This window comes from Leptonychotes weddellii, chromosome 4 (assembly GCF_054177405.1).
Source record: "Leptonychotes weddellii isolate Sample4059 chromosome 4, ASM5417740v2, whole genome shotgun sequence".
In the NCBI taxonomy this organism is placed as follows: domain Eukaryota; kingdom Metazoa; phylum Chordata; class Mammalia; order Carnivora; family Phocidae; genus Leptonychotes; species Leptonychotes weddellii.
The window spans coordinates 16643074-16653016 of NC_138372.1; the positions used below are offsets into that span (position 1 = coordinate 16643074).

At 50.4% G+C, this 9943-nt stretch overlaps 1 pseudogene; it reads right to left on the reverse strand.

Moving 5' to 3' along the window:
• Positions 1–9943, reverse strand: part of LOC102732406 (cytochrome c pseudogene) — a 55495-nt pseudogene that overhangs the window by 4262 nt on the left and 41290 nt on the right.

Genomic DNA, 9943 nt, shown 5'->3' on the forward strand with positions numbered 1-9943 from the left:
CATTAAAAAAGAATGTTGCCCAGGGATATGTAATGACTTGGGTATGTTTGCAACATACTCAGTGGCAGAAAAGCAAGTAGCAAAATATGGCCCCATTAAAAAAAAAAATCTGTATGTCCATAGGTATGGATAACAGATCGGGGATCTATACCAATATGTTTGTGGTTGTTAATTTCTGGGTGGTGAGGAGATATATATCATATATATGATATATATATATATTTAAATTTCTTCTTTCTGCTCATGTTTGGTTTCTAAGTTTTTCAATAATTTATATGTATTGCTTTTCCAACAAGTTTCTAAAAGCAATCATTGCTCTCCTTTATTAAATGTTATTTTTTCTCTTTCCACCACTCTCCAAGGAGGTATGGCCTCCTCTTTACAGATGAGGATACTGCCATTCTGAGGCCCAGAAAGCTGATGCAGGTGCTGGATTCTGGGTTCAGGCCCAGGCCGGACTCCACGACCACAGCAACTCTGGGTAACTGCTTTGTCCACTCTCTGGGTATCAGTGACAGATGGGGTGGCCACTGGTCAGCTGTGACCACGCCCGTGAACTAGGAGTAGACCCAGAGCAGAGAGAATCCTGGGCTCATCTCTGTGGCAGATGCTGGCTCTCAACTTGTAGCCCAGCAGTTCTTGGTCGAGAGAATGCGTTTTCACAGAACTTGGTAGATCTAAAAGTTGCCTTGAGTTTGGTTCTGGGTGAAAACATTCAGAAATTCCTGGATGGTTCTGAGATTTGCCTCATGACTTCAGCTCAATCGGCACGTCTTATAACAGGGTCTCACAGGGACCATATTTGGACCTCAAAGGCAAGGAAGATGAAAGGATCCCTATCTTTGAATTTCCTTTTGAGTCAGAGATTGTGTCTTCATCCAACCAACTGCAGCTCTTTCAGGCCCAGAATCCCACTGAAGTGGGAGCAGCTTGGCAGTGGGGACAGGGCGGTGGGGAAATGTCTTCATCTGCCACCTGTTCCCCCCACTTGGCTTGTCTGAATCTGGCACCTGTTCTTTTTGACAAAATCTGCCACATGCTTGTTCTCCGCTGTTCCCTCTGATAAGGACAATCTGTGTCCTAAGAGGGCCGACCAAGCCAGTGAGAGAGTCCCAGTCCTTGCCCCGGGGCTCTTCCAGGTTCTTCTCCCTGCTCTGCTTCGTGCTCGGGCCAAAAATGCCAAGTACGTGGAAGTAGAAGTGTATAAATTGCCCCCTTTGTTTGTGCTCAGTGCTCAGATCTTTGGAGACCACTTTCCTCTGAGCCCAGCAGAGTTAAATAAACCTCCTGTCCTCCAAGATTTCGTAGTGCCCCTTGGTTCTTCCGTCGGGGGAGCCAGTCCAGGTTCCGTAACACCCCCCACCCCAATCTCAGGTTAGGAAATCATGTGTCTGGTTGCCTTGCTGTATCAACATGAAAGGACATTTTGAGACCACAAAGGTCAGGCTAGTTGCATCTCTCAAAACCTTCAATGAAGTCATCTTGGTTGTGGGCCAGAAAATCTCAGCCAGTGACCACAACCTAACCTTTACACAGGTCCTCAAAGTGCTGCTTCAGTTTCTTTCCACTCTCTCAAATACTGAAAATGAGGCCATTCTGGAATAAAATGAGCATATTTCTATTGAGATCTCTTTATCAAAAACAGCATTCGAGGGGTGCCTGGGTGGCTCAGTCGTTAAGCATCTGCCTTCGGCTCAGGTCATGGTCCCAGGGTCCTGGGATCGTTGGGCTCCCTGCTTGGTGGGAAGCCTGCTTCTCCCTCTCCCTCTGCCCTGCTTGTGTTCCCTCTCTTGCTGTGTCTCTCTGTCAAATAAATAAATAAAATCTTAAAAAAAAAAACAACAGCATTCGATAGCATTAATATTTATTTGAATCCTTGTTACACAGCAGGTGCTACAGTTTATTATAGTATTTGATCCTCACAACAACTCCATGAGGTGGGTGTTAGTATCCCTTTGAACAGATGAAACTCTGGGAGGTTCCATTGCTTACCCAAGGTCACACAGCTAATTAGTGACAGGGCTGGAATTTGGACCTTGGTCTGGCTGTCCTCAAAGCCTGTGGGTTTGAACTTCTGCTATTCTTTCTTCAGATGGTTAAGGGCAGACAAAAATAAAATTCCCCAAGCTTGATCACTTTCTGATTTGCAAAGATCACAGCATTAAACTCTCATGAGCGCTGGGATGTCCCAGCGCTCCTTGGATTAGATTATCAGGTAGAAGGAGTGGTGGCAAGGTGGAAGTTGGGAAATGTTTCACAACTGGGGCTCCGGGCGTGGGAGGAAGCCCTGCTTGGTAGCATTTGTGGAAGCCTGAATACCTCTGCCACAGCCCATTTCAGTGTGAGGTCACTGAACACAGAGTTGTGAAGAAATGCTCCCAATTGGTTCTTCTGGGCCTATGTAAGCCTGCTTTTCCACAGGGTGGAAGAACTCTCACAGAGCTTCTCCATGTTTAGAACAAAGCATATCCCAAACCCTAAGTGGCGTGTGGGGCTTATGGTCCACAGCCGGGGGCTCAAGATCTCTTACACAAAGTCAAAGTTTACAACATGGCCTCCATGTCCTCTTTGAACCTCTCATCTAGTTCTCCAGGCTCCAGCCTCACAGACAGTCCTGCTGGTTTCTCTCTCTCTCTCTCTTTTCCTCTCTCCTTTTCTGCCTCCCTCCCTACCCCCCTTTTCTCTTTCTCTCCTTCCCTCCCTCCCTCTTTCTCACACCTCCCAGCCTTTGCCCTTCTCAGATTTTTCTCTCCCCCTAGTCTTCCAGCCAACTCCTAATCCTGCTTCCAGTCTCAGCTCCTATGTCACTTTCTCAGGGTGCTTTCCTTACTTCCTGACTTTGATTTGTTCTCAATCCCCATATATGTCTCCTTTGTAGTACTTAATCACCATTTCATAGAAATCATCTTTGTGCCTTTAATCTCTCTCTTCCTGAATCCTCATCCTCAGAGCCTGGCACATGATAGGTAAGAGCAACAGACCTTCAACATCTAGGGCTCAAACAAATTCTGTATGCCCCAGACAACTCAGCCTCACTCCTGGCTCTTAGCTGGCACTCGGTAGCCACTCACTAAATGTTTACTAAGCTGAACTTGACATTGACTCATACTTAAAAGACCTCAGTGTCTCTTCTGAAAGTATGACTTCACAGTCATGCCTCCCTTCATAGGTGAGATTTTATAATCACGCCTCTTCCGCTGACTCTGAGAATAAAGTGTATAAAACCACATTGACAAGGATTCACAACCTCTCCCTCTCCTGTCTGGGCCAGCAAGGGGTCCAGCAAGACTGGATCAACAAATGCTGGAAAAGGCAGGACAGGAAAAAGTTAAGAACCAACTGGGGCTTAGATATTTGGAGAAGAAAGGAGCAAGTTTAGGGGCCAGCTGCTGCGAATATGAGATGTATGGAGAGGTGGAGAAAATGGATTTTGGAACTTTTTGCTCTGTGTTAGGACTGGAATCCCTTGTGGCATTTTTCCCCCCAAAAGAATAAAGATTACAAATGTCTTTAAACTACTGGGATTTTTTTGTTAGTTTGTTTTAAAGTAATCTCCAACCCCAACGTGGAGCTCAAACTGGGGACCTGAGATCAAGAGTTTCATGCTCTACCCGACTGAGCCAGCCAGGCACCCCCTATTGTTTTGAGTGTTGTTTCTTTTCTTTTCTGTTCTTTTCTTTCCTTCTCTTTCTCTCTTTCTTTCTTTCCCTCCCTCCCGCCCTTCCTTCAAGATTTTATCTATTTATTCATGAGAGATGGTGAGAGAGTGGTGGAGGCAGAGGGAGAAGCAGGCTCAACCTGGAACAGGGAGCCAGGTGGAACTCCATCCCAGGACCCCAGGATCAAAACTTGAGCCAAAGGCAGACGCTTAACCCACTGAACCACCCAGGTGCCCTTGAGTGTTGTTTTTCTTATTATTGTTTTAATGCAATGCTGGAGGAAGGCAGTCTCCAACACCAGAGGGCCCCTTTTTATGTGGTATATTTAAGACTTCTATCAGTGGCAAGGACAGAAACCCCAAAATGACCTAAGCAAAAAAGCAATTCTACAAGCTCACCAGACTGGGAAATTCAAGGGTGGGTGTGACTATGGGATGGCTCTAGCAAAAAAAAAAAAAAAAGATTCTGATTGACCTGGTTTGGATCACATGCCACTCCCTGAAACAGTGTGGTCAGGGAGGATGAGATGCTCTAGTTGGCCAGTCTGGGTAATATGCCCTCCCCTGGGGCGGGAGGGATGAATAGAGCATCCTGATTGACAGCTCTTCTTACCAGTTCCACAGAAGGAGGGTGGCTCTCCAAAAGTGGATGCCACAGAGACAAAGAGCATGTGTCTACTACAGCCGGTTACATACGAGGAGAGCTTAGAGATCACCCCTGCCAACTTCCTACCCTGAGAGTCTCTCCTCTCCAACATCCTGGAAAGATGGGCATCCAGGTGCTGCTTGGGATCTTCCACCAATGAGCTCTCACTATCCTTCGGAGCTGCGAATGCTGTTTCTGAACTATTTCAGTCAGGAACACCTCCCTTCAACTGACCCACTTCCTTCTAACATCCCCCAATAACCCAGCTCTTCATTTTGGGGCCTCACAGAAAAATACAAGACCCTCCTCTCCATGTGACCCTTCCAGATGTTAAGTTTTCTGGATTCTTCTTACCAGGTGGTGTAGGGGTGACCACCAGTTTCCTGGGGATAAAAGACCACCCTGGAAATCAGGAGGCTTGAGCTCCAGCCCTCATTCTGCCTTTAATGCAGAGTAGCGGCCACCCTGGGAGTAATTGTACCCTGTTCCCATTTTACAGATGAGGATACTGTAGCCCCCCAAATGCAAATGTTGAAACCCTAACCCCCAAAAAGATAGTATTCTGAGGTGGAGCCTTGGGGAGGCAATAAGGTCATGAGGGTGGGGCCCACATGAATGGGATTAGTGCCTTTATAAGAAGAGACGTAAGAGATTATTTTTTTCTCTGACATGGGATACAAGGAGAAGACATCTGCCATCTCTAAACCAGGAAGAGTGCTCTCAGCTGGAACAGAATCGGCTGACACCTTGATCTTGGCCTTCCCAGCTTCCAGAACGGTGAGAAATAAATGTTGAAGCCATCCAGTCTATGGTATTCTACTATAGTAGCCCCAACGAAGACAGATACTGTAGTAAAGAGAGGTTAAGAGACACGCCCAAGGTCACACAGCCGGAAATGGGGAAGGTGGAATTTGCATCCAGGACCACATCATTCCAAAGTTTCTGTTCTTTTCACTTTATGGCCTCGAGCAAGTTACCTCATTTTGACAAGGAAAATCTGTGTCCTAAGATGACCGACCAAGCCAGCGAGAGAGTCCCAGTCCTTGTCCCCGGGCTCTTCCGGGTTCTTCTCCCTGCCCCGCTTCACGCATGCGCCAAAAGGTGCCCCTACGCGGAAGTAGAAGTGTATCAATTGCCCCCTTTGTGCTCGCCGCTCAGACCTTTGGAGATCACTCTCCTCTGAGCCCACCGGAGTTAAATAAACCTCCTATCCTCCAAGACCTCCGAGTGCCGTTTGGTTCTTCCGTCGGGCGATCCAGTCCAGGTTCTTCTGTAATATTTGGTTCCCTGACCGGGAAACCCAACTGCACTGGCCCATTGTTGCCACTGGTTTGGGGGCGACGGCAGGCGGTGACGGAATGAGAGATCATAACGGAGAAGGCGTGCCCTGCCTAATCTTCGGCAGTCTCCCGCCCCGGGTCGCCTCGGGCCGGCCCCGCTCTGCTGTTCCCGCCGGACTCAAGGAGACTTGGCAGGTGAGGGCCTGGTCCCGACATCGGATTCCCGGGCCCCAGGACCCAGACAGGCCCACCCTCATTGGGGTGGAAGGGGAGCCTGATCACCTCCCAGAGACCTCTTAGAGGTTTCTCAGGTAGGGATTCCCAGGGAGGGAATGTAATAACTTCTGGAGTGTGAATGTGTGAGTGACTGTGCAGTCCGACCTGGCTTGCTCAAGCGGACTGATTCTGTGACTCCACGGGCGGGCACCCTTAAGGTCCCCAGAAGCCTACGGGGTCTGAGTGGGCCTGTCTGCAATTCTGTGGTGAACAGCATACAGTCTATGGCCGCACTGGAATAGTTTCCGATCGTAAGTCACAACGCTGAGACGGCTACGGCTAAGCCTCACCTAAGCTCCTTCGGGACACGGCTAGACAGGCACCTGATTGGTCTCCTCACCTCAGGAGGCACCCCCCCTTTGTCTCTGTGCCACCGCACACGGGGACATCACCGTGGGGTCAGGGCAGAGTAAACCTATGGTTCTGGAGACCATGATCAAAAATTTCAAGAAAGGGTTTTTCGGGAGACTGTGGAGTCAGGATGAACCCTGGCAAGTTGAGAACCCTATGTGAATTGGAATGGCCCACCTTTGATGTCGGGTGGCCTTCAGAAGGGACACTGGATGTACCAACGATTCATCGAGTATGGTGAGTCCTAACAGGAGAACCAGGATACTCTGACCAGTTTCCGTACATTGGCTCCTGGCTAGGAATTGCCCAGATCCTTCCCCACTGGGTGTGATTCGCTTGCAATAGGCAGGGACAGGCCAGGGTCTTAATCACCTCATCCAAGCGACCTAAAGAAAATGAGCAAAAGTCCCAGTCTCTACAAATCCTAGCCGGAGATCCCGAGGATGAACCGATTCTGCCCTCACCGTACATACCCCCAAGACCATCTACACCTGGCCCTTCAGCTCCAGACACTCCGCCGCCATCGGTTTCACCGGCGCCCCCAGGCCCAAAGGATCCACTTTCTCCAGGACCAGCAGCCAGGCTGTGCCCCAGGCCAGGCGCAAGCGCCCTCCAAATGCTGATACGAGAGACGCAGGAACCCGAGAGGCGCGATGAAGATGGGACAGTCCAAACTGGCCGTTCCATGATGTATTATCAGTCCTTCTCCACCACCGATCTCCTCAACTGGAAACATAACACCCCATCCTACTCTGAGAAACCACAGGCCATGGTAGACCTCATAGAATCCCTCTTCCAGACTCATCAGCCAACCTGGGAAGACTGCCAACAGTTACTCCGCACCCTGTTTAACACAGAGGAAAGGAGGAGAATAATGAAAGGTGCACGGCAGTACCTGGAAGAGCACGCACCAGCGGGAGTCATCGACCCTGCTGCCTGGGCTAATAGGGCTGCACCTGAAGAGCGCCCAGCATGGGACTTCACCACAACCGAGGGACAGGCCCATGTCCGCTGGTACCAGGAGGCCCGCCTCTGGGGAATCTGGGCAGGAGCTAAGAAACCCATGAACCTGACTAAGGTATCCTCGGTCACTCAATAACCAGGGTAGTCCCCCGGGACTACGATGAAAGACTATGTGAAGCCTACAGGATATACACTCCATTTGACCCTGAGGCACAGGAAAGCCAACAGGTGGTAAACACCTCCTTAGTGGCTCAGACCACCCCAGACATCAGAAAAAAACTTCAGAAACTGAAGGGTTTCGCCAGGATGAACATCACCCAGCTAATAGAGACTGCCGATAAGGTTTAGGTGAACAGGGAGGTCGCAGCTGAACGGGAAGCCAACAAAAAGATGAAAAAGAGAGTCAGCCTCCTCGCCATCGCCCTGAAAGAAAAGGACAACACAAAGGCGGGGAGACCCCGACCACCGAAAGGGGGGAGACCCAGAACATCCTTGGCAAGGGATCAATGTGTCTACTGGAAAAACGAATGTCACAACCGGGGAAAGGCTCAGAAGCCCAGCTGCTACAAGGAAGAACCCTGAGAGGAGGACCTCATAGGCCTTGTGGGAATGGACTCAGACTGAGGGTGACCAGGCTCATTCTTCCTTGGCCCCCATGAGCCCATGGTCAGAATGAAGGTGGGGGGCCAACCTGTGACTTTTATGGTTGATACTGGGGCCGAGTACTCTGTTGTCACCTCCCCAGTGGCCCCTTTCAGCAAAAGGACTGCGACCATCCTTGGGGCCACCGGGACACGGGCAATACAATAGCCCTTTTGCCAGGCTCGCCAGTGTGAACTTGGGAGCCACAAGGTCTGACATGAATTCCTTTATCTGCCTGATTGCCCCATCCCTCTCCTGGGCTGAGACATACTCTCCAAGCTTAGGGCTCAGATAACCTTTGAGCCCACTGGACACACTAGCTTCCGATTGAACCAAAGGCAAGAGGAGATGGGGTCTCTAATACTAGCAATTACGACGCCAAGGGAAGAATGAAGGCTATTCTGTGCCCAGGCCCAACTGAGCAGCCCACCGGAGTTCAGACTCACCTTCCCTTCAGTATGGGCTGAAAACAACCCACCTGGACTAGCCCAGAATCGGGCCCCTATCATTGTTGAACTGATCCCAGGAGCCCAACCTCAGAGGCAAAGGTAATACCCCCTTCCACAAGAAGCTAAGATCGGCATCCAAGAACATCTGGCCAAACTCAAAGAAGCAGGTATTCTAGTCAAGTGCCAGTCAGCCTGGAATACCCCACTCCTGCTAGTCAGGAAGCTAGGAGGGGGATACCGACCAGTTCAAGACCTGCAGGCCATCAACAAGGTGACCATCTCTCTGCACCCAGTGGTCCCGAATCCATACACCCTCCTCGGCCAAATTACAGGGAGGGCCAGATGGTTCACTTGCCTAGATTTGAAGGATGCCTTCTGCCTCCGCTTAGCTCCCCAGAGCCAGCCACTGTTTGCCTTTGAATGATCTGAACCTGATACAGGGCGCCAGATGCAACTGACTTGGACGCGCCTCCCACAGGGCTTTAAGAACTCACCAACCCTCTTTGGGGAAGGGCTGGCCGTGGACCTCTCCAGCTTCCCAACAGAGGCCACATGATGCACCCTCCTCCAGTATGTGAATGACCTCCTCCTCACCAGTGACACATAGGAAGACTGCACAAAAGGCACAAAGGCCCTCCTACAGCTCCTGTCAGACTCGGGGTACGGAGTCTCATGGAAGAAGGCACAAATCTGCCAACAACAGGTCTGATACCTTGGTTTCCTCCTCACCCAAGGGAAAAGAGAACTAGGGCCAGAGAGAAAGAAAGTCATCATCTCCCTGCCACAGCCCCAGACAAAAAGGGGCCTACGAGAATTCCTGGGGGCTGCAGGATTCTGCCGCATCTGGATCCCTGGGTTCTCGGCAATAGCAAGATCCCTCTATGATCTGTTAGGGGGACCAGATCGAGAACCCCCTGCCTGGACTAAGGAAGCAGAAGCCACCTTCACAGAGATAAAGACCGCCCTGGGGTAGGCTCCAGCCCTGGGCCTACCAGATACAGAGAAACCCTTCAATCTCTTTGTACATGAAAAAGAAAAGATAGCGCTCGGGGTACTTACCCAGACTGTTGGGCCCTGGCAATGGCCAGTTGCATATCTGTCAAAGAAGCTGGACCCCGTGGCAGCGGGATGGCCACCATGCCTCAGGGCGCTGGCAGCCACAGTCCTACCAAGGAGGCGGACAAACTTACCCTGGGGCAAGAACTTAACGTCAATGCAGTTTGTCCCTCATGAATGCACAGGGACACTGCTTCCTTTCCAACTCTCGGCTAGCACAATACCAAGGGCTCCTCTGCGAAAACCCACGGGTCACCCTCGAAACAGTACCTACAAGAGGGTGCCCGGAAAGCGGGTTATGCAGTAACCACAACCACTGACGTCCTAGAAGCTAAGGCATTACCAGCTGGATGGTCAGCTCAACGGGCTGAATTATATGCCTTAGTCTGAGCCCTCACCCTCGGGGAGGGAAGCGAGTCAACATCTATACTGACTCTCGGTATGCCTTCGCTACTGTACGTATACATGGAGCCAGCCACAAGGAAAGGGGCCTCCTAACCGCAGCAGGAAAAGTTATCAAGAACAAGGAGGAGGTACTGAGACTCCTCAAAGCCGTCTGGCTTCCAAAGGAAGTAGCAATCCTGCGCTGTAAGGGACATCAGAAAGGAGACGACCCCATAGC